Source organism: Mesoplodon mirus (assembly GCF_964341445.2).
Source record: "Mesoplodon mirus genome assembly, chromosome: 3".
Taxonomy (NCBI): domain Eukaryota; kingdom Metazoa; phylum Chordata; class Mammalia; order Artiodactyla; family Ziphiidae; genus Mesoplodon; species Mesoplodon mirus.
Window position 1 is genome coordinate 179921121 of NC_138978.1, and position 12327 is coordinate 179933447.

At 39.3% G+C, this 12327-nt stretch overlaps 1 pseudogene across 1 annotated transcript; it reads right to left on the reverse strand.

Moving 5' to 3' along the window:
* Positions 1 to 884: 884 nt before the first annotated feature.
* On the reverse strand, positions 885 to 2143 carry LOC309800941 (microtubule-associated protein RP/EB family member 1-like; annotated as a pseudogene). Its single transcript has one exon. The product of its transcript is annotated as a microtubule-associated protein RP/EB family member 1-like (transcript).
* Positions 2144 to 12327: the final 10184 nt, after the last annotated feature.

Genomic DNA, 12327 nt, shown 5'->3' on the forward strand with positions numbered 1-12327 from the left:
TCTCACCCATCTTGCTGTAGTTCCTTCTTTATATCTTTAGCTGTGTAAAATATTTTCTGCCAGTCTTCAGGTCATTCTCTTTGATAGTTGTTCTATAAATAGTTGTAATTTTGATGTGCCCTGTGGGAGGAGGGGAGCTCAGGGTCTTCCTACTCTGCCATCTTGCAACTTCTCTTTGAAAGCATCATTTCATTAAAAAAAAGTATCAAAAACAAATATTTTGTATTCTGTGCCTAGTTATTCTCAATACCTAAAATATGCTTGTCTGATTCGCCTACATTTTTATTATTTTTTCTCGTTCTTTAATTCCTTGTGTATTTTGAATATAAAATGCTTATTTCTCTTTGAATTTTACCTGTGGATATTTTTTGAGGTCTCAATTAAAGGCTGTTCATGGGGAGGAAAATTGCATCTGCTGTAGACACATTCCTGGAATCCCCACTTTCCCAGGACAATTAGACTACATTTCTAACAGGGGTATTTGAATTACATATAAAGCATGAATTTGGATGGAAAGGTATTAAAATGCTTTTTATTAACAAATTCTCAGGTGAGAATTCTGGTTCCAAGACTGGAATGTTTCTTTTCTGTTTTCATTTGTATGCCAAGTTTGTTGTTTATTAACTTTGCACTCAGGGAGTAACTTTTGCTATCATGGCCTTTTTGGTTGTCCCATTAAACTTTACCCTTCAACAAGCTCTAGGCTTGTATTATATTTCTAATACCTTCCATAGACCTCAAAGCAGAAACTCAAAGTCTCCATAGTTTGGCAAAGACAGTAGGACAAGGGTAACTTTGGTGCTCACTGACCTCTTTGTATTCCTGCTTTCTCTCTTTACCAGTAATGTAAACTTAGTAATGTGTTTCTAAAGTATTTTTTAAGGCGTTTATTTATTAAAATGTTCTCTGTCAAGATTTCACATTAGCTTAAAATTCAAACCAGTCTTTACACTTCTCTACTGAGGTCTCCCCCCTTCTCCAGCCATCAGTGCTACCAGCATCCACACAGTGAACCCCATGGTCAGCCTCTTTGTTCCCTGGGTGAACCAACTAGATGTTAATACTGCTCTGCTACAAGGTAAAAGCTCCTGACTCAAACTTATTGGAAAAGGAGTGAAACTTCTGCAAAGTGCACTTTAAGAAGAGGTACTTTTTGCTTATGAAAAGAAACCAGTGAGTCCTCTAAGAATAATAAAAGGGAATATTTTACAGTTAAGCACATGATTTGGAGTGAAGAATTCGGATGATGCTCAGCTGGTCCAGGCTGTTAATACTCTTCTTGTTCCTCCTGCGGGCCCCCTTCATCAGGTATCACGAAGCCTTCATCTGTGGCATAGAGAATGTCCGCAATCCTCTGCAATACAGGGTTATTTTCCCCCTCGTTCTCCTGGCAAATCAATTCAATGTTCCTTAGCTTCCCAAAGTAGAAATCTCTCTCTTTCTCCAAGTCTTCGACGGTAAGTTTCAATGCGTTGACCTGCGGCATCAATTCGGCTGCTTCGTCATCCCCGTTCCCCACACCAGGATTCTCCCGCACCACGCCCGGGCCAGCCTTGGGGGTTGCAGTAGTTCTGTGTGTTGCAATGGGCCTCTGTGGAGCACCTTTGGCCACGATCTTTCGTGCTGGGAATAAGTCCTTTGACGTGGCCTTTTTTCCGCTGGGGTGGACGGGACTATCATCTGCACTGCAGCGTCATAGTCTTTCCCATCCTAGTTTGCATCAAAAAACTTCTTGAACCACTGAACGAATTCAAAATTGTCCTGAAACTTTCCTTTTACTAATTTGTCCACAGGAATTATTTTGTCAACACCCATCCTCTTAAAACCTGCTTGCAGTATTTTGAAGTTCTGGATGTACTCGTGTTCTAGCTTAGCTTGGAGTTTCACTTTCTTCAAGGCAATGGAGCCAGGGAACAGCATGTCCATAAACTGACAATAGGCAGCCCCTGAGCACAACTGTTCAATCTTTGTCAGATTCAGCTGCAGAGACTCATTGGTCCAGGCCAGCATGTCATGTCGACTGAGGTTATCACTGGTGACCGACGTTGAGTGCACATTCACTGCCATCTTCGGCTCTCGGCTGGACCGCGTCCGCTGCCCGTACCCGGCTCCGGTTCCGTCTTCGTCTCGTTCAAACCGCCTGACCCCGCCCGCCCGCCCGCGCGATGACCTCACACGCACCCCCCCGTTACGCGCCGACGTCTAAAGTATTTTTTTTGTTGTTGTTGTTTTCTTTGGGTCATTTGTGGTATCATCTGCTGTACTGCTAGAAGTGGACTTTTCTAGCCTCTCTATGCCAGCATTATAAAGGCAGTAGAGGAAGCATAAATCTCTTAGTGATATCCACTTATAGTTTATCCCTTCCCCTAGTCTATCCCCCACACACTGCCAGGTCACCTCTGTGAAGGGAGGTCCAGAGTGATTCTTTTCAGCTTATGAATGGAATGTAAAACTTCAGTGGCTAAGTACTTGGCTAAAAACACTTTATGATTGCTTCCAGCTTTCAAAAACCCTTCTTCCTTTATGATCTCAGACAAAACTCACTTGCCTGACATTTAGAAGCACTGAGTAAATAAATGAAAGTATGATCAACTGCCTTTAAAAAAAAGTAGGTTGAAAATATCAGGAAGTATACACTTAATGGGTTGCAGGGGAAGATCAAATTTTATAAATATAAGTAGGTATATGCATATGTATGTATATATTTTGCTATGAGTATGTGGTTGACATAACTGAAACAAAGAAAGAAATATTTCAATCATGCATCTAACTATAGTAAGAATCAACGATCAGATTTCTTTTCCAACTTTTCCTCCATTTTCATTCCCATTTTTCTTTCCAAAAGTAATTTCTCTAAGTGAGATTATCATAGCAACATTTTGGTTGGCTACCAATGTGTCAGGGCTCCATTTTGGCAATGGGCAATATTGCCAAAAATGGCTCAGTGCTTTAACAACCCCCCTCTTACTTATGAGAGGTCCCTGCCTTTACCTTCCAGGGCCCCTTGGGGACCTTTCTGAGTCTTACTCTTCTCTACACTTTTGAACCCATTTGCTCTCTCTTGACATCCCTTTATTTGTATAGCCTGGTGTCTGGTCTTGCCTCTCTCTCTAGTCCCTTTGAGAATGCTCTATTTGGTCTGTGGGTCTCTTTGTTCCCTCCTGTCTCATCAGCCCTGGATGTTGCTTTTGTTTCCCTCTTGGCTCCATGTTTGGAAAGCTGGATTGCCCCTTACCCCAGGCTTGGCACTGGTCCCTAGATCCCAAGACTCAATATGCCTGCTTCTTTCCCCATCAGTTCTGGATGATTCAGGAAGGCAGACAGGACAGTTTGGGAAGATGAACACATCTGCCTTGTCCACTTCTCTTGTTCTAATTCCTGGCTTTTCTTCTCCAAGCAGCAACTTCCCCAGGGATGTGCTGAGAAATTCCAAAATCTCAGAGCTGAGTTCCTTCGATTTCACTGTTGATGAAGGGTTAGTGACTCAACCAGAATTGGGGGACCTTATTCTGCAAGGTTAAATATACAGAGATTATCTTCTGTCTTCTTTGTTCCCACCTTTTTCTTAAGCTAGAAGCCTTCTAGGACATTTTAGCTTCTTATCTAAATTTCTGAAGATATTTAAAGAAGTTAGGCTTTTTATCGACTCTGTGATAGAGATGCTTTCTTCTATTCATTAATTCATCAAATATTAACTGAATATACAGTACCTTCTAGGCACTGTTCTAAACATCAGAACAGCACAAAAATGGCAGTGAAAAACAAGCTAACAAACAATCAATATACCTGCTTTCAGGGAGTTTACAGTCTTGCAAGACAGACAAAGAAAAGTAAATACACATATAAACTGATCGGTACTAATTATTGCTCTGAAGAACAAAGCAGGGTAGTGGATTAGGGAGTGATGAGTGTGCATTTGTGTGTGTGCATTTTGCTGTTTAGGGTAGTTAGAGAAGGGGTCCCATATAAGGTGACATAGGAGCAGAGATCTAAATCAGGTGAGGGAATAAAACATGCAGATAGCCTGGGAGGATTGTTCCAGGCAGAGGGAATAGCAAGGATGAAAGGCCTGGGAAGTGCTTGGAGACAAGGGACCAGTGTGGTTGGAATGTGGCCAGCAAGAGAGGAGAGTGGTAGGAATTGAGGTGAAAGAGGTAGCAGGGGATCAAATCACCTGGAGTCTGGAAGCCTATGAGACCTAACCCCATTTATTTCATAGGATTTGAGTAACTCTGGCATATCAATGACAGAAACATCTGTATACTGCCAGAGCATTTCAACCTCATTGTACCCATCAGAGTCACCTGGGGAGATTGTTAAAAATACAAAGTCATGGGCTCCACTCCACATTTGAATAACAATCTGCAATAGACTTGAGAATCTGAATTTTTAACAGGCTTCTTGGGTGATTATGAAGCCACACCAGCACTTCTCTGGAAACTGGTATTTTGAGGCCAACTGCAGATGATGAAAGCTTAAAATTTGCATTTTGAGGAGATCAGCATGAAATAGAAACCCTGGCAGGAAATATAAACATGCCCAATTTCTGCCCTTTGGATAATGGCGCTAATGGTTTATTATGGGGTTTAGGTTGATTTGGAGGAAGAGGTGAATGGATCAGAAGAGCATAGGAGAAGATGTTGTAAAATGGAGCAAGAAGCTAGACCAGAAACCCTGGTTTAAAACCTTTAAGCTAGGCTGATGCTTTAACAGCCTGTTCCCAAGATACTGCTGGACATCATGAGTGTAGCAAAGTATCATAAATTTCTAAGAGCCAGAAGGGTAACCATCATCAACATACTATTTAGGGGATTCAAGAGGTGCTCTGGCTAAAGGAGCCTGCCAGCAATAAAATAGTGTACTTTCCATCAGTCTATCTCATCTATTGATGGAAACAAAGCCAAGTATATACAATCTAGTTTAAACCATGAAAATGAAATGGAGGAACTGAATAATATCTTCTGTGGTGGGTTGAATGGTGGTCTCTAAAAAGATATGTCCATGTCCTTGTCCCTGGGACCTATGAATATGACCTTATTTGAGAAAAGCATCACTGCAGAGGTAATTCAGTTAAGAATCTTGAGATGAGATCTTTCTGGATTATCTAGATGGCTCCTAAATTCAATGACAAACCACCTTATAAGATACAGAAGAGGAGAAGACACAAACACAATGGAGAAAGCCATGCGAAGAGGGAGATAGGTAGAGTTTGGCTAATACATTTCCCTACATTCTCTAATGTTAATCTCTTGACAATTGTGGTACCCCCACCCCCTCCCACTCCCTGTCCTATTTCAATCTTTATACAATTGTGGTCAAACTTTTTTTTTCCCTTTGTCTATGAGCAGTAGCAATCCTTTCATACTCAATTTGAATTTGTAATGTTTTCTTCTTACAGATACAGAATTCTTTTTTCCTGCTCCTCTCTTAGCCTTTTCTTTTTTGTTCCATTTTGTCCAAAGAGATGCTTATACCAGCTAATTTCTAGAAATGTACCTTTTCCCTGGGAACTTTACAGAGTGACTGATGTCTCTCTCAAAACCCTTAAGCAAGGACTGGATTGCCTTTTACTATGAGCGGTGGAGTTTTTAGTTCCCGGAGGACCAAGAACTCTAAGAGTTCTTTGAAACCACCTAGCTTTCCCTGGAAATGTCATATTATCAATGCAAGGACAGAAATGTTTACAGAAATACAGATGGTGGCAGTGTTTGGATTTGTCTGGCTCTTGTTTGGTCTTAGTTGGCATGCATCTCTCTGTCCTAATTCTTCCGACTGACATTCAAGGATGCCATGTTTGGGCTCAACACTTCTCCAAACTTTCCAAACTTCTCTTTGTAGTGCCTCTGTGTGTGTCTTGGCTAACCTGGCTTCCCATATCTAGACTCTCCCTTCCTCCTCTCTACTCACCAGAATTCTGCTCACCTTTAACAGCCCTTACCCAATCTCATTTTCCCTAGGGTGACTCTCTTGACTGCCCCAGGCTGTAGTCATGTCTCCCTGCTCTGGACTAACTCAGAGGCTGCACAAACTTGGGTGGCATCGATAAATTCCCTTGGGTTGTTAATGCCCTTCTCATTCCAGATAGAATGAACTCTGGAGGGCAGAGGCGTGTCCTTTCCTTTGCGTTTCCTCCTTACCTGGTACAGTGACCCACACTTATAAGAGCTCCTCCTGTGGACTCTGACAATGATTTTTTAAAATTTCTTGCTTGGGAAAAGGCTAATCCTAGAGACAGATGGCAGCCTTCCTTTCCAGCTGGATCCTGAACCTTGACGCTGTTCTGGGATGCCTAATCATTCTTCATGGACAGTTAAAGCCCACCTAATTTGTTTCAGTGCTATACAGGATCTTTGATTTACAGGAGTCTGGTCAGGCAGTAGATGAGTAACTTGCAGTCTCTTCACCATGGCCTGGGCCAGCAGACAGCACCATGGCTTGGCCCTCCTTACTTGTCTATCCACCAGCAGGGGTGCTGTGGGTGCCCTTGAAATGGCAGATGGATTCCTCCTCCAGGAGGCCAGGAGCTAGGGACATAGAAAACAGTAAGACACTGTCCCTGCCCTGAAAGGCCTTGCTGTGTGGTCATGCAGAACCTAAAACTTCAAGCTGATTGCCCCCAGGAGCATCCCCTGCATGGGTGAGAGCATGGAGGCTCCCTGTCAGGTTGGTGGTGGGAGATGGCACCAGGAGGGGGCCTGAGGAAGAGAATGGCTGTGAGCCTGGGTTGTAGGGTTAGAGGGGCTGAGTTTACATCAAGACTCTACTGCTCACCAGCTACTTGATCTCTCTGATTCACACTTTCCTCATCTGTAATATGAGGATAACAGTGGCTGCCTCTTGTGATTGTTATGAGGAGTAAATGTAATCATGGATGTAAAGCATTGAACCTAAATCTGGCCTATGGTCAACTTTCAGTAAGTGACTGCATCAAAATCACTACCTTCTTATTTTGCAGCACTTTGGCCTGGCCTTTTATTTTTTGACTGGCACCATCCCTGACTCCCACCTCCCTCTGTGTCCTGCCTGCTGGGATTCTTGACCCTATTCTTACCTCCCATAGCTGCATGCTCCTCTCCTAACTTTCTGGACTACGCTTTTAAGTTGGCATTATCTTGGTGACTCCTGTTTCTCTTCTGCCCAGAGACTTGCTATCTTAGAGCAAATGTGGCCCCTTTATTCCATTCCTTAACACAGAAGTTTCCATAAATCCATCCTCATCCAGAGTCTCGCCCATCGTGAGAAGGTGTCCCCGTTGTAACGTGGGAGAGCTTTGGTTTGGTGGGGTGTGGGTTCCCTGACAGGGTTTAGCCGCATCATCTCATGGCATACTAAGAAAGAGAAAAATTGGGGCCCATTCTGCCCTAAAAACTACAGCTTAATACAATTTTTTTAGGTGTGTGAGCCAGTGATAAAAGTTCTAATCTCTGGAAAACATGAGAAGAGGTGTTAATACAGCTTGGGAAAATACCTTCCTGTCCTCAGTTTCCTGGCATGCTCCGTCCCTTGCCAATGCAGAGCTTATCTTGCAAAGACAGTGGATGCCAGAGTGACACTTTTTAGTCCAAGAAATGAAGTCTATTTTTCCTTTGCCTGCAGTTTCCTTGCAGTATTTTGGGGAAGCATTTAGATTCTCAGAGGGGAAACATTTTATTGATTTGGATAGCTCCTTTTTCCCTGCCCTTTCCTGCTTGTATTATTATTATTATTTGCAGTTTTACAAAAAGAAAGGGCATCAGAATGGAATCTAATTTTGAGAGAGAAAAGGAAAATGGCTTGAAAAGCTCTTCCTGGAAGGAAATGACCATCTGTACCTATTGAGTTGGATTCCTCAGTACCCAATCAGTAGAGTCACACTCTTTGTCATTCTATTAAGATTCTCAGCCTATGTAATCCCATGGGGGTATTAAGTCTGGGTTCAGTAAGAGTGGGGCCTTATCATTTTTATCTGTGTAACCTCAGCACCTTGTCTACTTACTGAAAAAGCTTGTTAGAAGGATGAGTAAATGATTGTGTTGGAAATAGGTCCAAGCACAGGCTTGTCTTTACACCCAATGCCTTTCCTGTGAGATTAGGTGTTTAGGTAGACTTGTATTTAGTTATTTAACATTCATTGAGCATCTTCAGCATGATAAACACTTTGTCAAATGCAGGGGGAGCAAAAGTGAGGAAGGCAAGGGCCCTGCCCTGGAGGAACTTGTGTGGGAATTTTCCTGCTTTCTCCAAGATTATTCCATATCTACAGTGTTTCTCTTTAAAATATTTTTCTATTTTAAAAAATTAAAAGTTCAAAGTAATAAAAAAATCCATCTATTTTGGTAACATTTGGTTATATATTCCTCAGTTTTCTGAAAAGTAAAATATTATATACAACACTGAAGGTGTCTATGATACCCTTCTTCTCTGTCTAATTCTTCTCCCTCACAAAGCAATTCTTATAATACATTTGTTTTATATTCATTTCATATGTTTTTGCTTTAACTACTTGATGAGTACGCAATACATTATATTGGAGATAATATTTTTGTAAATATTAAACCAATGTTTTTAATTTTCATTCTTTTGCTTATTGAAGCAGAGTTGGCTTACAATATTATAATAGTTTCAGGTGTACAGCATAGTAATTCAGTACTTTTTAGATTATACTCCATTAAAAGTTATTACAAGATAATCACTATAATTCCCTGCACTATACAATGTATTTGTTGCTTATCTATTTTATACATAATCGTTTGTATCTCATAATAACCTACCCCTAACTTGTCTTTCCCCCACTCCCCTCTCCCTATTGGAAACCACTGTTTGTTTTCTATATCTGTGGGTCTGTTTTTGTTTTGCTATGTACATTCATTTGTATTATTTTTTAGATTCCACATATAAGTGATATCATGCAGTATGTATCTTTCTCTTTCTGACATTTCACTAAGCATAATATTCTCTAGGTTCATTCATGTTGCTGCAAATGGCAGAATTTCATTCTTTCTTAATGGCTGAGTAATATTCCATTGTATATATATATATATATATATATATTATATTCCATTATATTTATATATATAGTAATATTCCATTGCAATATCTTCCATTTGTCTGTTGATGGACACTTGGGTTTCTTCCATATCTTGGCTATTATAAATAGTGCTATTATGAACACTGGGGTGCATTTATCTTTTTGAACTAATGTTTTTGTTGTTCTTGGACGTATACCCAACAGTGGAATTGCTGGATCATATGGTAATTCTATTTTTAGTTTTCTGAAGAACCTGCATACTATTTTCCATAGGGGCTGTACCAATTCACATTCTCATTAACAGTGTACGAGGGTTCCCTTTTTTCTACATCCTTACCAACAGTTGTTATTTGTAATCATTCTGTCAGGTCTGAGGTGATATCTCATTGGTGTTTTTTTGTTTTTTGTTTTTTGTTTTGTTTTTTTTTTGTGGTGCACGGGCCTCTCACTGTTGTGGCCTCTCCCATTGTGGAGCACAGGCTCCGGAGGTGCAGGTTCAGTGGCCATGGCTCACGGGCCCAGCTGCTCTGTGGCATGTGGGATTTTCCCAGACCGGGGCACGAACCCGTGTCCCCTGCATCAGCAGGCAGATCCTCAACTACTGCACCACCAGGGAAGCCCTCATTGTTGTTTTGATTGGCATGTCTCTAATAATTAGTGATGTGAGCATCTTTTCATATGCCTGTTGGCCATTTGTATGTCTTCTTTGGAAAGATGTCTGTTTAGGTCTTCGGCCCAGTTTTCATTCTTTAAATCTTAAATCATTGCAACTGGATACAGATTTCAGGGTTGCCAGTTATTTCCTCCCAGCACTTTGGAATTCTTGGGGAATGAGATGTTCATTCAATCAGACAGCCACATCTTTCTTCAAGAATTTTTAGCCTGTATCTCTTTGAACATTACTTCTCACCTTTCCATCTGCTACTCATCTTAAGTGTATTTTAAAGACTCTCATTCTAGTACCACTGTTAATTAAGTTCCATCCCTCACCCCACCTGTTTTCGTCCTTTTATCTCTATGTGTGATGTGCTGGGTGAATTCCTCAGTCTTACATTTCAATTCACTAATTCTGTCTTCGATAATATCCAGTCTAGAGCTTATGCCATCTATCACACTTTTTAAAAAAAATTATTTTATATTGGAGTATATTGATTAACAATGTCGCATTATTTTCAGATGTACAGCAAAGTGATTCAGTTATACATATACATGTATCTATTCTTTTTCAAATTCTTTTCCCATTTAGGTATTACCAAATAATGAGCAGGGTTCCCTGTGCTATACAGTAGGTCCTTGTTTGTTATCTATTTTAAATATAGCAGTGTGTATTTAATTCCAACGAATATTTTTCAATTTCAGGATTTAAAATTGGTTCTTTTTCATACCCATCCATTCTTGATTCATACCTTTCTGCCCAAATATATTTATTTTAAAGTTATTTTGAGATTTTTTTGAGATTTATTATTTTTTATTTAATTGGACACAGTTTCATTTTTCATTTGCTATGTGTATTGATTATCTTTCTCAGTGTCAGTTTTCCTCATGTCCTTTGGAACTGTTGACAGTAGGCTCATCTTGAGTGGGAGAATTCTCTTTTTATTTGCTTCCTACTACCTGCAGTGGAAGTGAGCCTAGGATTCAGATCTCAAAATATCTTTTCCAACAAATGTTTATTCAGTACCAGCAAATATCCCCAGGTGATTTATTGCTTTTTGTAGTGTCTTTAGTTGATATTTAACTAACATTTCCATCAATAACTCTTTTGATTATAAAACACAAAAGCACTTAATCAAATATTCTGAATTAAAGTCATCCTCACCTACAAAACTACAATTAGGTTATTCAGAAAAGATGACTAGCTAGAATTAAAACACCACACACACACACACACACACACACACACAGCAGGGACTAAACCCTAAACCAGAATTCAAAATATTAATTGCTTTTGCATACTTAGAACTTGGAACATTTTCTTCTTGTTGTTTATGTTTAAATTAACTTTGAGAACTGGGGTGGAAAAAGCAGGACATGTAGCCCAGGCTGGGGAATTTGTCTCCTGTTTAGAGGTTGTCCTGGCCAGCCTGCTCCTACCAGTTTCTTTAACATCAGTTTTCCCCTCTGGGGTTGATTTGACCCATTTTTTTTAATGTTATGTTTTTATGTCATTATGTTTATTATGTTATTAGGTATTATTTATATACAGTAAAAATCAGCCATGTTAAATGGAGTGACAAATGAATTTTGGAATCATACCAATTTTTGAACACTGTCACGATGAAGACATAGACTATTTCTCTCATTCTGAAAAGTTCTTTTGGGTCCCTTTGGAATTAATTCCTCTTCCCATGTCTGGCCCCAAGAAACCACTAGTATTTCTGTTACTATAGTTTTGCCTTCCTTTGAAATTCATATAAGTGGAATCACAGATTACATAGTCTTTTTGTTTTCACTTAGTGTAATATTTTAGAGTGTCTTCTATGTTGTCTGTGTCCATAATTCGTTCCCTTTTATTGCTAAATAGTATTCCATGGTATGAATATACCACAATTAAAAAAAATCCATTCTCTAGTGAATGAATATTTAGGTTGCCTCTAATTTGGGGGTATTATAAATAATGTTGATATAAACATTAGCATATACATTTTTGAACACATTTTTATTTCTCTTGAGTGAATTCCTGGTAAGTATGTGCTTAATATTTTAAGATACTGCCATTTTTTTTTTTGCAAAATGGCTGTAACATTTTTCATTTCCACCAGCAATATATGAGAGCTCCAATTGATCCATATTTTTGTCAACACTTGGTATTGTTAGTCTTTTTAATTTTAGTTATTGTAGTAGGTTGTGTAGTGGTACCTCAAAATGGTTTTAATTTTTATTTCTCTGATGACTAGTGATTTTGAGCATCTTTTCATATACTTATTCATTAATTCATATAATTTCTTTTGTAAAGTGTCTGCTCAAATCATTTATACATTTTTACTGAGTTGTTTGTTTTCTTATTACAGAGTTGTAACAGTTTTTTATTTATTCTGAATACAAGCCCTTTTCAACTGTATTTTGTAAAACTTTTCTCCCAGTTCTATGGATTGCTTTTTTATTTTTGACTTGCTTTGAAGAGCAAAAGGTTTTAATACCGGTAGAGCTCATTTTATCAATATTTTCTTTCATAGTTTGTGTTTTTTCTGTCCTGGTTAAGAAATTTTGCCTAACTCAATGTCAGATTTTTTCTCTTTGTTTTTTTGAAAAGTTTAATGGCCTTAGCCCTTGATTTCACAGGATTTTCAAAAGCAAATCCTTTGCATTCACAAAGATAC